Source organism: Phoenix dactylifera, chromosome 3, assembly GCF_051530095.1.
Source record: "Phoenix dactylifera cultivar Ajwa chromosome 3, Ajwa_hap1_PhDact_Kaust_v1.1, whole genome shotgun sequence".
NCBI lineage: Eukaryota > Viridiplantae > Streptophyta > Magnoliopsida > Arecales > Arecaceae > Phoenix > Phoenix dactylifera.
The window spans coordinates 12,559,702-12,578,020 of record NC_143192.1 but is presented as its reverse complement, the minus strand read 5'-3'; the positions used below and the strand labels follow the sequence as shown (position 1 = coordinate 12,578,020).

At 39.3% G+C, this 18,319-nt stretch overlaps 1 non-coding gene across 1 annotated transcript; it reads right to left on the bottom strand.

Moving 5' to 3' along the window:
• Positions 1 to 478: 478 nt before the first annotated feature.
• On the bottom strand, positions 479 to 584 carry LOC120107762 (small nucleolar RNA R71). The gene has a single exon (XR_005509415.1). It is a non-coding gene; the product is annotated as a small nucleolar RNA R71 (small nucleolar RNA).
• Between the last annotated feature and the right edge of the window lie 17,735 nt (positions 585 to 18,319).

Genomic DNA, 18,319 nt, shown 5'->3' with positions numbered 1-18,319 from the left:
TCTAGAGTACAAAACCTATTACCTTTTGATCCTGAAATAGAACGAACCCTTAGGAACATTCGAGCTAAGATCAAAACATTAGGATCATCCCCACCTCTTAAGATGGCTGAAGAACAACCCAAACTCCTGAGGGAGTACTTTACTCCCACTATTTACACTTCCCCATCTTGCATTCGATTACCTGAGGTAGCAGCTGTACAATATGAAATAAAGTCTAGTGTGATCCAAATGCTTCCATCTTTTTATGGGCTCACCAATGAAGATCCATATAAACACCTAGATGAATTTCTTGAGATTTGCACCACTGTCAAGATTCAAAATTTCACTGATGATGCTCTGAAACTTAGATTATTCCCCTTCTCCCTTAAAGATAGAGCTAAGCAATGGCTGAATTCTTTAGAGGCCAATTCGATTCATTCCTGGGGGCAAATGCAACAAGAATTTCTTAAAAAATACTTTCCCATAGGAAGAACGAACCAGTTTAGACGTGCTATCACAAGCTTCTCCCAAATTGAGGGAGAAGAATTTCATGAAACTTGGGAGAGATTTCGGGACCTAATCCGTAAATGCCCACATCATCAAATACCTAAGTGGCAGCTAGTGCAATGCTTCTATGACGGATTGACTGAACGAAACCGTCAGATGATTGATGCCGCATGTGGGGGGACATTCATGCTTCAAAATGAGCATGAAGCATGGAAATTATTTGAAAATCTAAATGAAAACTCCCTCCACCATGCTTCATGTTCTCGTCAAGCACCCCCGAGTTCTCAAAGAAAAGGGACCATTTGTGAAATAAGTCATTCTATGGACCTGTCTAGCAAGGTAGATGCATTGTCCCATAAGATTGACCAATTGATGATAGGTGGGCATTACATGAACTCTTCCCAAGCACAAGTGTGTACTATTTGTTCTAGCCCATCCCACCCTATTCATGGGTGCCCTTCAGCGCCCCAATTCCCCGAACTCGTGCAAGAACACATCAATGCTGCTCAAACACTGCCTAGACCGGGTAATGACCCATTTTCCAATACATATAACCCGGGATGGCGAAATCATCCAAACTTTTTTTGGAAGCAGCAAGCTTCGAATACTGCCCAACCTTATTCCCAAAACTTTCCAAACCCTCAGAATTTTCAAACCCCACAAAATATTCATCTCTACCGTCCCTTGACTCAATTTCAACACACTCCTCCTCCACCCCAAAGAAACACAGCCTTTGAGGAGAAAGTGTTGAACGCCCTTCAAGGTTTGGAAACCATTACACAATTAGTGCACTCTCATACGCAATCAATCGCCAAGCTAGAATCCCAAATGGGTCAACTAGCTAATGCACTAAACAAGCGAGAGGAAGGAAAGCTTCCAAGCCAACCACTAAGTAATCCTAGGGGACAATACATGGCTCAAGAAAATCAACTAAATGCAATTCATCATGAACAAGCCAATGCTTTGACTACCCTAAGGAGTGGACGTGTAGTAGACAATAAGATTGGGGAGGACAACAATAAGGAAGATGAAGAAGAGGATAGAAATGTGTTAAATGAAAAACCTTCTTCTTCTTCTTCACCTAGTCCACCTTCTGCCAAAACTCATATCCCAAAGGCCCCATATCCTGAAGCTCTTAATTCACCCTCTCCCTTTGGCAAAAAAGGAACTTCACTAGAGGAAATAATGGAGGTTTTCAAACAAGTGAAAATCAACCTTCCGCTTCTTGATGCTATTAGACAAGTTCCCTCCTATGCCAAATTCCTCAAAGACCTTTGTACACAAAAGCGAAAATCTAGGACACATGTGCCTAAAAAGGTCTTCTTAACTGATCAAGTGAGTTCTATTCTCCAACACAACACCCCTCCGAAATTCAAAGATCCTGGTGCTCCCACCATCTCCTGTGTCTTAGGAAATAATTTCATTGATCGAGCACTCTTAGATCTAGGGGCAAGTGTCAACCTTTTACCTTATTCAGTTTATGAGAAACTTGGGTTAGGTGAGTTAAAACCAACCTCGGTATCCCTTCAATTGGCTGATCGATCTGTAAAAACACCACGTGGGATAATTGAAGATGTTCTTGTCAAGGTAGACAAATTCTATTTTCCAGTAGATTTCATTGTCCTTGATATGGAACATGAACCTAATCCTAAGAAACAAATCCCCGTGATCCTTGGGCGCCCCTTTTTAGCAACAGCCAATGCGTGCATAAATTGTAGAACGGGGGTAATGAATATATCATTTGGGAACATGAAGGTAAAATTAAATGTGTTCAATGCAGACGACCAACCCGCGAGGAAAGTTGAGTGTTTTATGATAGACAAAATAGATGAACCCATAAAAGGAGATGCAAAAACTACCTGACTGTGTCTGGCTGAAGACAATAAACTTAGCGCTTGTTGGGAGGCAACCCAATTCTCTTAGATTATTTCTTAACATTGAGGACAATGTTAGGTTTAGGTTTGGGGGTATTCATCTTGATTTTCATCCCAAAAAAAAAAAAATAATAATAATAAATAAAAAAAATAAATAATAATAATAATAAATCATTTTTTTAAAAAAGAAAAAAAATAAAAATATTTTTTAAAAAAAAATGTGTTTATTTTCATTTTTTTATAAAATAATTAAAAAAAAGGTTTTTGTTAAAAAAAATCCTAATTTATATACATTTATGCGAGAATGATAAACACACAAGGTATATAAAATCTAAAAAGCCTAATGACTAGTGGGAAGTAATACAAATTTAAGTTCTTTTTATTAAGTCTCTCTTAGGGAGTTGTAAGCTAATTAATACTTTGGAATTTCACTACACACTGGCCGACTCTTCTAAGGTCTAGGCTCGACATTATGTTGAGAGTATGGTAGCAACCTTGGACCCTGATGAATCATACTTATCTAATCCAAAAAAAAAATATCAATAAAAATGGATTTAGTCAGGAACATCGAAAAGGGCTACCTATTGTCAAAGATCAAGTGGGCTTGTGATGAGGACTCCGAGCATAAGTCCGTAGGGGAGTCTTGATGCCCGACACCTTATGCCAACTGGTGTGAGAGTTGTCGACTGATTGCTCGTTACACGGAGAAATCACCACAAGAGTAAAAGTGCACAATTTATATATCTTTCTTAAAAAAAAGAAAAAAAAAAGAAAAAAAAAATGTTGTATTGACCGAAAAGACAATAGTGTGAAAGCCGTCGTTGTAAAAATTCGAGTAAACTGGAATATTACAGATAAAGCCCGTGAGGTACTAAAGTAAACATCCACAACTCTCGAAATCCTGCAGATAAGATGATTTTGAATCAGTGAGTAGGTCTTTTCGACCAATCCTTGGAAACTACTAGTATTAACAATATTTTGGAGATCCGAACCCTTAGCTTGTGTACGGTCCAGATTTCACCGAGCACTCCAGTATAAATAAGTCTTACAACTCCCTAAAAGGAAACTTAATGACTTTAACTTAGATTGCATACTAACCTAGAATTTGGGCTGACTTAGTAAATAAAACCGTGTGTGCTTTGAAATTCTTATCATTTATGTATCTTAAATAATAATAATAAAAAAAAGAGAGTTTTTGGAAATCTTAGCTAGTATGCATTTGGAATTTGATTTTCACTTCATAGATCAATCGATCTATATATATATAATAAAAAATAAAAATAAAAATAATAATAACCATAAAAAAATAAATAATAATAATAATAATAATAATAAAATTTTAGAAGTTTGTGGGTATCTTCACTGGAAACCCTCACGAGACTATAACTCGTCCACTAGGGTAACCTAGGGGTTTAAAGCCTTGTTGCATATGGTAAATGCAATCGCGATGCCTGCGAAAGTGAGTTAGAGTTTTTCTTTTCTAATTTTATTTTGCTCGAGGACTAGCAAAATATAGGTTTGGGGGTGTGATAAGTGCTTAATAATTTATAATTTAGTTACCTTTCTAGCACTTATCAATATTTTTAAACTGATAAATACATATTTTACCATGAAATTGAACAAACATTGAAGTAAGTTTAAAATATGGTAATTATTCTCTTAAACTAGATTCTGAACTTGTCCCTCTCTTCTTTGCAATCTTTCATGAAAATTTCATAAAAACATATAAGGAGGAGATTGTGTTGACCTGATTTGGTAACCTGATAGAGTTGTAATCAAGCTAAGCTTATAATTAAATGGGTTTTGGTCCTGATTCGATTGAAAGTTATAATTAATTATGTATGGGGCAAAGGTTTGATTAACCCTTTTTATTAGGTCACGGTCCGGTTTTTAGTCTTGTCTGGTCGAGTTCGATCTGAAGCAACTCAGCAAGAATTAAATGTAAATAACATTGGGCTCGAGAACAATTTCAAGCAAATCAACGATCATGACCCACCTCAAATCCAAAGCCAATTCCCAACCAATTCCTTTCCTACCTTCATATAAAATTTATAATTTTAAAACAAAAATAATAATAATAATAATAATTGAATATCCATGATTCACTGTTCATATGAACGGTGTCCCGTGAAAAACACTGTTCATATGAACAGTGTTAGGAAAAACAAAAAAAAAAAAAAAAACTAAAAATGCATTTCACTGTTTATCTTCTTCCCCTCCCGTAGATCCCGCGGCCGTCCACCTTCCACGGCGACCTCCCGACGATCCCGCGACCAGATCCTCCGGCCCTTCTTCCGCCCTCCTCCCAGCTTCTTCAGCCGCGCCAGCAACGCCCGCGTTCTTCACGCGCTGCAAGCATCCCAACCGCATCCGAGCAAGCGTGATTTCCAGCGATCTACCAACGCCCATCAAGCATCTTTCATGATCAACGCCCGAATCATCCCGTGGCATCTTCCATCTTCAGCGCATCTCCTCCCTTTCGAAGTCAAGCCGTGATCCAAGCTTCCACCGTGGCCGTGATCGGCTCCTCCCACCAGCCCACGGGTCATCACCTCCTCACAGCATCCAAGCAATCCCACTGCCAGCAGCCTATGAAAAAGCCCAAGATCCCGTCCGTATTCATCTTCTTCCCGTGAATCACCCCCTCCACGGATCAAGCTCCAACATCACGCGTCCGTGAATGGTGTCTTCCCGAGATCCCGCGGCCAGACCTTCATCCGAATCAAAGGTCTCAGCCCCTCTCCCATGGATCCGCTCCTCCCATCATCGCACCCAAGCTCCATGGAACGTGCCACAGTCAAGCCTCCGAGTACGCCCCTTCCGGAATCCCAAGCATCCTCACTTGCCTATAAATAGGGTGTCCATCAGAAGAAGAGGGGGGGAGAGGAGCTCGGATCGGTTCAAAAGAAAAACAGGGGAGACCCCCTGTTTCAGTGAAAAGAAGAAGAAAGCCGAGAGGGAGATGAAGATGGGAGGACTTCCGGCCACCATGAGCAGCTAAGCCTCGGTTCAGGGGTTTGATGAAGCCATGGATGAGTATTTGTGTTGCATTTCTTTGATTTTTAGCGTTGTAAGACAGTTGCATACTCGATGAAATTATGATCTTAAAATGTCTTGTTTAATTTATGTAAGATGTTTATCTTGTAGAAAGTCTTTGCATGAATTAATCTAGTTTATCGAAATTGAATCCAATACCTGTGGTTTGGAAGAGATTGCTATGCAACTATCGGATTTATCTTTGAAAAATTAATCCTCAGATGAATCATGCTAAATAGGACAGACCATGCCTATCCTTAGAAAAGATGGTTTGTGCCAGGCTTAGATGACTCATACTGTGGGTTAGATTTCAGCTTTTTGTATAATTGCCCTAACTTGTAGTTAAGAGCAATCAGATCATACACGCATCTAAGTCATTGAAAGCATCACAATTACGAATCCATCGGTGGATTCTAGCCCTAAACACCTCTCTCCATAGATAATTCATACTACTACACCCATATTAATTCTTAGTTTTTATCATTTACTCTAGCTTATCCCCTTTGAAGTAATCATTTAATTAGGAAAAATAACTTGTCTCCAATCCCTGTGGACCGACACCCGTAATCACTATCCTACAGGATACGTGCTATTGCGTGGTTTATTTTCAAAATTGAAATAACCGATCATGAATTCACTAGGAAGGGGAAATTAGGATCTGAGGTAGGTTGATTAAGATTCATAAAACTGAAACTAAAATCAGAAGAAATTAATTTGAAGATCTCATCTTCAAAAATTCTGCAGGTGAAGAACACCGCAGCCTGATGATCTATCTAGGTTCCTATTTGAGTCACACAATTGTCCGGCCTCTACAGGTATCCATACGAGGATCTAATCATCTGAGATAGGGTCTTACCAGAGTGCTAGCTCCTTGCAAAGACCTCTCATGACTATCATATAGATTAGAAGATAAAAATCTGCAACATACCTCCCTAAAGAAGAACCCTTTCTTCTTCAACCTTGCTCGCGATGGAGGAAGAGGAAGGAGGAACCTTGTGTTGGAAATTGTATCCTAAATGTCAATCGTCAGCATATTGATGATTGAATTTTGTAAATGAATTGACAAATTAATAAAGTATTATTTGTCATTATTCATCATTTCATCTTCAAATGAACTCTTATATGATGAAGTCCTTAGGACTTATGTTATGATAAAGGAGAATTTATCTTTGAGTCCTTAAACTTGTTCGCGACCAAATGATATGTTGTTACAAGGATGACAGCATTATTGAGATTAGGTCGTTGTGTGACATATACGTTGGTTGTCTTCTCAACCAAGGAGTGTGGAGACACTGGTATGCCACATAGGTGAAGTGTAGGAGTACATTTCACTGAACGTGACCAATTCCGAAATGCTCTACTGTCAAGAGATGTTCCGAGTGGATATGGGTATAAGTTTGGCTCTCTGACCTCAGATCGCAACCTGTGACTAGCAAGCAACTCATTGTACTTTGGTACTGGACTACCTGAATTTCTAATTCAGTGATGGAAGGTCACTAGGTGCAGTCAAGTACTTGCGTAGTCAGTTGTGAGTCGAGATGGAATTGACCCCTCCTAAAAATAGGAGATAATGTCTTGTGATTAATTTAGCAAAACCTTGGCCAGGATAATCCCAGTGAGGAGTCATGGGATATCTAAAGTTAATCACATAATGGATATACTAATTATAGGGTTGACAGTGAGCTCTAAGTCATCCTGGCATTAGGAGTCAAAGGAATTGAATTATACAGTAACCATAGTTCAGGGTTCCAGAATATTTGCTTCGCATATATTTGGCCAATCCGGACGTCGGGTACCATTGATAAATGGTCACATCGATTAGTGTAGGACGTCGTTCCTATACTACCGACTTAGGTTCGAACATATGAGGTCATACGCATAGAAGATTCCTGATTGATCAAGAAGGCTGATGAATGATAAAAAATCATTCAGGGGTAATTTGGTCAATTCGATTGGCAAATTATATTATAAAATAATTAAAGTAATTATCGAAGAATTAATTAGTAATTAGATTGCTAATGAACTCAATTGGATTGAGTAATTAGACTAAGGATGAGCCAAATTGAATTAGATTCAATTCTAGGCTCAATCAGGATTTTTGACCTGATTGGATTATGTCTGAATCAAGAGGACTTAGGTTGACCAAATTAAATTAGATTAAATTTATGCTTAATTAGGGATTGACCTAATTGGATTAGGTTCAACCCATGGTAATTGGATCATTGTAATTGTTAGGATTTAATTAAATTAAATGGGTTTGATCTGAAACTGTTCGGATCTTGAAATCCACTTGTCACATATCCATGCATGGCGCCATAAATTGATTTTTAATATGATTAAAAATTAATTTAATTTATTTAATGATGCCATGGGACACTTGGGAACATCAGAGACCTCTTTCATCATTAGATGGGTCGAAATGGAGAGATAAATTCATGAAAAGAATTGGATAAGATCAAATTCTCTCTCTTCATGACATATATCATCCTTATCTTTATCTCACTTCTAATTAAGGTTGAATTTTGAATTTAATCAGCACAAAATCACCATGTGACCCTCTAATCTGATTGAAGGCATGGGAATTTCGAAATTGAAAGAGGAAAGTGGCAACATGATGAATGGTTTAGATTAGATCAAGCTTCATCTTGTAATGACACATGAACTTGAATTTTGAATTCAAAATTCAAAATCCCACAAAATCCTCCACAAGTATGGGATGGTTGGCATGAAGTTAGAGGGGATAGCAACATTAAAAGGACCTCCATCAGGTGATGGTTGAATTCAAGGAAAAAAGAGAGAAAAAGAAGAAAAAAAAAGGAAAAAGAAAAGAGAGGAATCCTAGTTCATGTATGGAAAAATTCTGCATTCAATCTAGCTGAATTCTTCCTCCTCTGAGTCCATCGCGCCATTAGTGTTAGGGGTCTCTGATAAGAGTCTTTAGATCAGATCTAAGCCCTCTTCAATCCCTCCAAACCTTTCCTCCAAGTTCTTCCAAGAAGGCGGTTCAAAAGTTGATAGCGTTGGGAAGATCAAATTTCAGCCTCAAGCTATTCTGCGCAAGCCAGCACTTCCGCAGGATTGGATCTCTTCAGGAACTTCGCGTGGACTTCTTGTAGAGGCCATTCGTATGCGTGGCTGCGAAGTCGAGGATCAGATCCACAAGTTTCATCCATCATAAAAGGTATTAATCCTACATTAATCTTTTATTTGGTGTCAAGATCTAGGTCCAATTCTCCGAGGTTTTTCCCTCTTTTGGGGCTCCTCACGGAAATATTTCCAGAATCCATTCGATGGATATTCAGAGATTAATTGGAATAGAGTTCTTAAGTTTCAGATCTGATAGTTAATCATGCATGAAAGTTTTAGCATAATTGTTTAAACGATTCCGGCATAATCCTATGTGTTCTTAAGGTGCTGATTTCTAGATTTAATCTTGTAAGCATGCATGAATTAAATTGTTTGATTCGGTTTTTTCGCTGCATTTTTGAAACTTAAAAAGAACTACGTATGGCTTGATTCCCCTTATGAAGGGGTACGTAGGCAACCCGATCAGGTTCAGCCATGGTTAAAAAAAAAAAAATCAGCATGCTTAACACCGAAGAAACTAGGATTCACTTTCAGTGGTATCAGAGCCAGGTTCGTGTTTAAACTTTTATGTTTTAATTCTTGCAATTAAATCTGAAATCATTAACATGTTTAGATTAGATCTAAAGTCTTTTTATGATTGATTTAATTGCTGATTATGCATGATTAAGTAGATCTGAAATTTTGAATGCATATGATGCATGTTTGTGTTAAGATTTGTAACATAAATAAATCTGAAATCATAATATTGTTTAGATTAGATCTAAATAAAGTTTATGATTCATATGATCTCTGATTTTAATGAACAAATCAGATCTGAAAATAAAAATAAAAAAATAAATACATAAGATGTATGTTGTTTGTATTAATTCATGTTGTTATGTATATGTGATGCATGAACATTAAATATAATGACTTAAATATGAATTAAATCTGATTACATGTGATTAATTACAAAAACTCAGATATGAAAATATGTTTTAAGAACTGAAAGATTGTAATTAATATGTAATTAAAAAGAAATATGCAATGATCAAAACTTTCATAAGTCTAAACTTAATTGAGAATTAAGTGTAATGAAATAGAATTGTAACTCAATTAATTGACATTTCATAATTCTTTGGGCACATGGGTTAGCTTGAATCAAGTTCCTAGGATTGGGTTAAACCTAAGGTTAAAATCATACATGGACAAATAGAATTAATTGATCAAATCTAATTAAGTAGTAACTAGATTAGGTCAAGAAAATTCTAGGTCAATTTACAATAGTTGTAGATGGATCAAGTCCATGTCTTTGATTAGACCAAGATGGAACTTGATTTAGGCTCAGAGGTGTAGCCTGAGTTATTTGAGTAATCAAATCGAAATTTATTAACCAGTCGGTGTCTAAGGTATGTTTGGCAGTTTTGACCGGTGGTTTTTAATTGGGAGCTACTCGCACTGATTCGTCTTTGTCGAGTTAATGGCATATCCCTTCCACCGATCTCACTTACCTGGCCGACATGGTCAATCACATTTTGATTGGATCACTTAATGATTCAAGTTAGCCCATGTCTATAAGAAAAATCAGTTTGATTGATTTAGGTGCCTCCTTAACCGGTTTAAGTCTAATCTAATTTGGTGAAGTCAGTGGAAGAAATTAGACTAACCGGATCTTCTTATCTATCCTAATTATGAAATCCTCTAAAATTATTAGGTCCTTAAAATGAAATGGTTATGGGGATAATTAGGTCATAGTCTCCTATTAAGTTGGGTGATAATGGGTCCAATATTTTGATAATTATTGGAGGCGCGACACGCCTGGTGCTTATCAAACATTGGCATTGTCATTCAATATATGATGAGTTAAGTGTACCTTCAATAGGCGGTCTGGTGAGCCGAGCCACACTCGGGCTTGGTCGTCTATTAGTTGATTAGACTTAACCCTATCATTTAATGGTTGGACCTGACTAGGGTATTCGGTGGAGGCGCCACACGCCTGCCGAAGAACCTAGGGCAAAATTATCACTAGAAGTTGCTTGGTGAAGCAACTGGTTTAGAACCTACCAATAGGTGCATATGGGTTAGCCAAGCCACACTCGAGCCTATATGCGATCTATTGGGTTCTAGTGCCCACTAAAGAATTAGGAGTAATTTTTCGAATTGGAGGTAGAGGCTACCAATTTGTATAAAATAGTGGGAGTATCTTTAGACTAAAGTCCAAGTCTATTGTGTTTAGTCAATTCATATACTAATAGCCAAATTTTCTTTTATGTAGAAATGGCCACAAGTTTGTCACTTCGCTCATTATTAGATAATGACAAGTTGACTGGTCCCAACTTCAATAATTGGTATAGAAAGCTGAAAACTCAGCATAGTCAGACCAAAAAGATTAAGGATGACTAAAGTCAGGCAGAATGCTTCTATTGTAAGAAGCAGGGGCATTGGAAGAGAAATTGTCCTCAGTACCTTACCTCACTTGACCCGAGCAGGCCAAGCAAGAGAAAAGGGCAATCGGTTGCTGATCAAGGTATTTATATGATAACACCTTGTAATTTCTCTATATGTGATAATTCTGTTGCCCAAAAAGACAACCTAAGAGGGGGGGGGGTGAATTGGGTTTTAAGTAATTATTACTATTAAAAACTTTGTGAGTAACTAATTAAACCTTATTGCAAGTGGATTAATTAGTTTACTATATGCAGTGAATGAAGAGAATGGAAGAGACAATAAAACAATCACAAACACAAAAGATTTTATAGTGGTTCGGAGCTAACCCTTGCTCCTACGTCCACTCCCCAAGCTTCACTTGGAAGTTCACTATAATCCCTTGAATTACAGCTGGTTGTTTTACAAGCTCACAACCCAACTTGTTGTTTTACGAGATTACAACGAACTCGGTCGGTTTTCACAGGCTCACCGACTAGAACCATCCTATTGTTTTTTCGGGATCACAATCGAACCCTTACACCGTTGGTTTTAACCTCGGCTCACCAACAAACCTCAACACCCTTGATTCAATCCCCTGATTGAATCAAGTAAGAAAAGCAGTTTGAAAAGAGTACAAGGATAGCTTCTTGAAAAGCGTATATAAACAATATGAACAAAGAAGAGTTAGAAGCCCTCAAACAGATTTTTGGATGTGGAGAAAGGGGCTTCTCAAACTCTACAACTCCTCTTGAATGTGCTGAAGATTTTCTGTCAGAAGGGGAGCCTTGAATGCGAGGAAGACGTTTGGAGGATGGACTTCAATGCACTTCTTCCTTCTTTCTCTTGTATTTACTCTAGAGAGGCTTTGGTAGGTGGAAATCCCTTTTTCTTTGAATGGAGTCTCTTACTTCGTGTCTATTACTGTTCAATCTGGCTATTTAAGCAATCCCCATAGAAAACTAGCCGTTAGACTCACTTTTAGGGCCGTTCTGCACAATCTGCAACTCCTGACACAGTGTCCGTTGGGATCGGAGTCGACTCGCTCGATCTGGAGTCGACTCGGCTGTTGCTGGAGTCGACTCATGCTTTACTGGAGACGACTCGCCCACTATTCAGGATTTGAATTAAAGTGCTGTCCCGTTCTAGAGTCGACTCGGCCAACCCTGGAGTCGACTCGCCAATATCTGGAGATGACTCGGCCCTCCGGAGACGACTCGTTCTCAGGATTTCAGAGATCTGTTTTTCTATATTTCTTTCTCGAGTCGACTCGGATCATCTTGGAGTCGACTCGGCTCTCAGAGCCCGAAAACTGATCCTCTGTGTTTGGAGTTGAACTGCCTCTGAGTCGACTCGGATTTTGTTGGGGTCGACTCGGCTGACTTGGGAGTCGACTCGGAAGTACTTGCAGTTGGCTCGGCTCTCAGGATCCGAAAATTGTTTTTCTGTCGTTGAAGTTGAACTGCCTCGGAATCGACTCGGACTTTGCGGGAGTCGACTCGGCTCTCAGAGACCAAAGTTGGCTCTCTGACTTTTAGTCTTGCATTCCTCTGAGAGTCGACTCGGCTTTCTTTGGAGTCGACTCGCCAACCGTTGGAGTCGACTCGAGTTCTTCTGGAGTCGACTCGGTTCTCAGAGTTCAAAACAGCTTCTCTATCTTTCTGTCTGTTACTCCTTGGAGTCGACTCGGAACTATCGGGGGTCGACTCGGCAAGCATCGAAGTCGACTTGAATTCTTCAGGAGTCGACTCGGTGACAGGATCTGAGATTCATCTTTCTGTCCTGCTGTTTGTTCTCAGTCGGAGTCGACTCGTAATGTGCCGGAGTCGACTCGAGTCTGTGCCAGAACGTCTGAAATACTTGGAGTCGACTTGAAATCTTCCGGAGTCGACTCGCGTTCCAGATTTTGGTTCAAACTGAGTTCCATACTTAGCCAAAATGTATTGAACCAAGGCTAGAGATAATTAAACATAAATTCACAAATATTTGGCTGAAACACTAGATTGAATTCATTAGTATAACATAAGATATACTCAAATGCTTTGAGCTCATCAAAATCAAATAGGGTTATAATCAATCATTCCACAATCTCCCCCTTTTTGATGATGACAAAACATTGAGTATTTGTAAAGTGAATTGCTCAACCAAAAGGAGATTTATAATAAAGTTTTGAAATGAATTCAAGTGTCTAGTCATTTAATTTATCCAAAATTGAAAGGTGTGAAACAGTAAATCCTGAAGTTAAAGCTCCTCCTTTCATTTGGAATTATATAAGCCTTCATATCATGCAATCAATTGTTTGGCTTATATGTGTTTAATGAATTTGCTTTCTTAAGATTTCAGATTCTCCCCCTCAACATATGCATTCAATTTTGTTTAGATTCTCTGAATTTTCTTTTAATGTCTTGAAGCTTTTGAGCTTAAATTTTTGGTTTTAGAGGAAAAATCTGCCAATTTGTTCTTGAGTATGATTCAACTAATCTCCGAATATCTCTTGAATGGATTCTGGAGATTACTCCTTTAGGAGCCCCAATAGAGAGATAATGAGCCTCGAGGTATCGAATCCACTTAGAACAAATTACTTTGTGCTTTAAGAATTTTTTTTTATTGATTCCCTTTACATTTCAATTCAATATATTTTCTCCCCCTTTTTGTCATCATAGCAAAAAGGCAGAAAGCACAGAAAAGTACAAGAACTCATGAATGCACAATTTTGAAAGGAAATTTCTACTCATTATATTAAATTCAAATTTGAGTACAAGTGTGATCACATATCAAAAGAAGTCCTCAAGGGACTGTACATCACAAAAATAGATAAAAATACACTAATTCTTCTTTGTAGTGGAGGATGTGGCTCCCGTTTTCAGTCTACTCATTTGCAAGACTAAGTTTATCCTCTCAGAGATGTTCCCTAGCTGCTCGATGATCTCCGAGGTGGCACTAGACTGTATCGTGGTGAGCTGGGTCACACTTTCTTGGAGGGTGTCAAGCTTGGAGAGCAAGACATTTGCTAGTCTCTCTGCTCCCTGAGTCTGGCTACCTAGCTCAATTCTGATGCTGTCTCGCATCTCCCTTGTGTCATCTTTTACATCGCTAATGTTCCAGAATTGAGCTTGAACAAGGCTCCTTATATTGTAGATTTCCTCCTTCAGGTGTGCAATCATCTCAGTCACGGCTGCCAAGGAGGAGACTAAATCTGTGGAGGGAGTGTTAGATGTATGCCCTAGAAGCCAATTTGGCTGACACATTGTTGATTCTAGGGACATAATTTTGTACTTGACTATTTATTATTGAATAAATAAAAGGCATCTTTTTCATTCATATTGTTTATGTGTCTATGAATCGTCCAAGAAATTAATAAGATGATGATACATATTCTCAAGATTTGAGAATTTGAGCCATGTATCATTGGTGATTAATTTCTAAATGCTCCTGATCAAAGGATCATCACGAGGACGGTGATCGATCCGATCAGTGCACAGATCACTCTCCTTCTGGATGGACGAGACTTGAGTCCACAGTGTAGGGACACTGAAGTGATAGTGCAGGTGCTTGTTAGAGAACAAGGGTACTGAGCGTGACCAATACAAGAAGTCACTTGGATGTCTATCCACTCGTCAGTGACTTGCTTGATGTTGCAGTAGTGTGACTGGTCCTTTGACCTGCGGTGCTTCGGCTACTCACAGTGAGGTTATTGTAGTTTGACTGCACACATACATGGTCTCTAGCCATATGGGTCCATGCAGTGTAGATTGGCTGCAGTAAGTTCACTGTAGGAGTAGGGTATGCACCTATATGGAATCTATCGACCTTGATAGATAAGGAGAGATCCTATGTGATTTATAAGACTGAGTTCGTAAGACCTCGGCCGGGGCAGTATACACAGTGGAGAAAGAGTTTTTTACTATCGAACTCGAGTCGAATAAATCTTGACATATGACAGACGATGGAGTTTGACGAGTTGTCCATGACCTCCGTCCTGTAGGGATCCACGATAGTAGGACTGTATCACATGTTTAACTGCACCTAGAGGTTCATCATTCCATTCTGCTGGGTAGCCACTACATGCTGCTAGGTGTCACTGGTGGATGGTGGGACTCATAAGGGATTATCTTGATGATCGATAAACCCCAATGAGTTGAGTTGGAATCGTTCCAACCCATTGAAAGGAGTTTTCAATGATATAGTGATAGAGATCACAATATATCTCACTACCAGTCAGAATAGAACCTATGGGGTCACACACACTAGAAGTATTGACCGATCCGATGGTTGAAATCGTGATTAGGAATCACAAGAAATCAATTTGATTGATAAAAGGTTGAAGAAGGAAAAAGGAATTAATTAATTGGACTTGAAACAAGAATCTTACTTCGGGAAGGATACCTAGAGTTCTAATTGGATTAGGACTGGGATTCCTACTTGGAATAGGATTCCTCAATCCTAATGAGATTAGGAATTTTGAATCTAAATCGGATTCCTACTTGGAGTAGGATTCCTAGGAATCCTAATTGGATTAGGACTTCGGATTCAAATCTAATCCTAATTGGATTAGGACTAAATACATCCTAATATGGATTAGGGTTTCTTAAGTCACAATTAATTATTAATCTAATGAATCAATAAGACTCCTAATTGGATTAGGATTGAAGAGTTCAATTGAGTCAAAATTGATTCAAGTTCTAATTGGATTAGGACTTACCTAGATTGGATCCATTGGTTCACCCTTGGGCTAAACCTAATAGGATTAGGGCTTGACCACATTAGGGCAATGCAAACCCTAATGTGGACTAGGGTTTACCAAGAGGGAGGGGCGCAAGCCCCTCCCCCTTGATCCATTGGTGCGGCACAAGAGAGGGGGCCGGCGCCCCCTCTTTGGAAAGATGTCTAGGGCTCCTACTTAGTAGGAATCCTAGATGGCTATAAAAGGAGGTGTGAGGCCGGCGCCCTAAGCATAGAAGAACTCCTCCTTCTCCTTGCCGTGAGCCTCCCTCTCCTCTCTTCTTGTGATCAGCCGCAAGCAAGGAAGACCAAGGCCAAAGGTTGGCGGCATCCTCTTCCTCCCTTCTTCCTTCCAACGCAGGGAAAAGAAAGAAAGCTGCGTGGGGATTCTTCTTCTTCCTCTTCTTCAACCTTCTTCTTCCTCCTCTCAAGCACTTTCAAGAGTTGAAAGAAAGAGAAGAGATCAGCCATCAAAGGAGTCTTTGCAAGGGAGCTAGCACCCCGGGAAGACAAGAAAGCTTTGATCGGTTCTCTACTTCGTGTGGATACCCGTAGAGGCCGGACGTTTGAACGGCTTCAAGCGAACCCTCTTCCATAACCACGAATTCAGATTCACGGTGATCGTCTACCCGCGCAAGGTGAAGATTCGATCTTCCTATTGTTTTAAAAGCTTTAATTCTTACCTAATTACGAAAGGTCTCGAAACAAGCGTTCATGCGATGAACGTCGAACCCGTGCATGCCGATTCCGCTGCCATCTGAAAAATTTTTGAAATATCAGCGGCATGGGCGGGTTCACAACAGTGGTATCAGAGCCTAGGCTTCATAGATTAAGGTAAGAATTAAATATTTAAAGGCTTATTAGATCTGAAAATTGATTGATCATGCATGCTGAAAAATTCTGCATGCAGATTTTTTCAGGGGTGCTGAATTTTTACATGCTGATTTTTATGTGATAAAAAGATGATTCTAATTGCATTGTTAATGGGATTACAAAGTTTAGAATCATGATTAGCATGATCAGCGACCTATGTCATGATATAATCAGTTAAGTTTCAGATCTGAAAATTATAATTGTAGCATACGGTGATAATCATAGGATTCAACCCCTTTTGGTATCAAATGTAATGACCTGCGATGTGATCTGCGATGTCATGTAATTTTTCAGATGCTTGCATGCATCTTATTTGATGTTTTGAGAGGCCTGCGTGCCCCCTAAAAGGAGATGTAAATTATTTTTATTTTTATTTTACATCTGGTTGTATTTCTGTGATGTAATGTACATCAACGATCCAGTCGAAGACGATGCATGAGATGAACAGGGGTCTAAGCGGTTGATGGCGATGGGATCAAGAGTTGATCAAGGATCGAATCAAGGAAGCTTGGATCCAATTCAAGAGTTGAAGACCACTTGATCGATTGATGTGCATGTGCTTGTAATACGACCTAATTAGAATCCATGATCATCACCTAGTTAAAGTTTAGCTTTAATTTGATGCCGCGATTATAACTGCCTGCAATGCGCCGTTTGCATGTGATGTGAATGAGAGTCGGGTAGATAGGTCTACATGTGATGTAGCAAATCCAATTGAGACCTAAATTAAAACCTCCTCAATCAAGTCGAGAGTGAACCGACATGAGCAAGTCATATTAGATTAATTGATCTAATTGGTGTCTAGGAAAGCATGAAAGGTGGTTACTTAATTAGGACCTTACTCTCTGAGTAAGGGGAGCCTCCCACCTGCTTACCTGGCCAATTGTTCGATTACCTCTTATGAAAGGCTCAAGTTGCAAACACTAAGACCTGATTAACCAATATTAAGTCAATAGGTCTTCCACTGTAGTAGAGCTGCTAAGGCCTTTCTGATGTTGACTTGTCTCGGCTGGATACAGTGGTCAAGTTGCATTTGGGGGCTGGACCTCTCTATAGACATGAGATGTTGTAGGGTAAAGGTGGGGTTGGGCACCAATAACTGTTAGGTGAGGACCCAATGACGACTTTATTCCTACGGTTATACGGTGGGTCTGACTTAACTAAGAAATGGGACCAATAACTGTTAGGTGAGGTCTTCATGGCTTAGAGACCAAGTTGCACTGCAACATGCTTGAGAAGCATTGTACAAGAGTTGTACACTCATCCATCTATGTGTCACCAATAACTGTTAGGTGAGGTGGCATGTGAATTGGTGGGACCGCAGTACCCACTAGAAACCCTAGTCGTGTGGGATTTCCGTTTTCCTACCAGGAGAGTATGAGGAATTCGAGAAAATAGTGGGAGTCATATTTGTTCTAAAAGACCTTAGGACAGATTAGGATCAAGTACAAGAGTCTAACTAGAATCTTTACTCTCTGCAGATACAATGTCGGCTTCAAACCCTTTGACCCGTATTCTTGAGACCAACCGACTGACCGGAACCAATTACAAGGACTGGCTTAGAAATCTCAAAATAGTTTTGGACTGTGAGAAGATAGGCTATATACTCGATTCAGATATCCCCACATTACCAGCACGTCCCACTGATGTTCAGCGTGAGATGCATAAAAAGTGGTTGGACGATGACATTAGAGTAAAATGCTATATGATGGCATCTATGTCTAATGAACTCCAATGCCAGCATGAAAATATAAAGACTGCTAGGGACATACTGGGACACCTACAAGAGTTGTATGGTGAGCAGAGTCGCACAGCTCGTTTTGAAGTGTCCAAGAGGC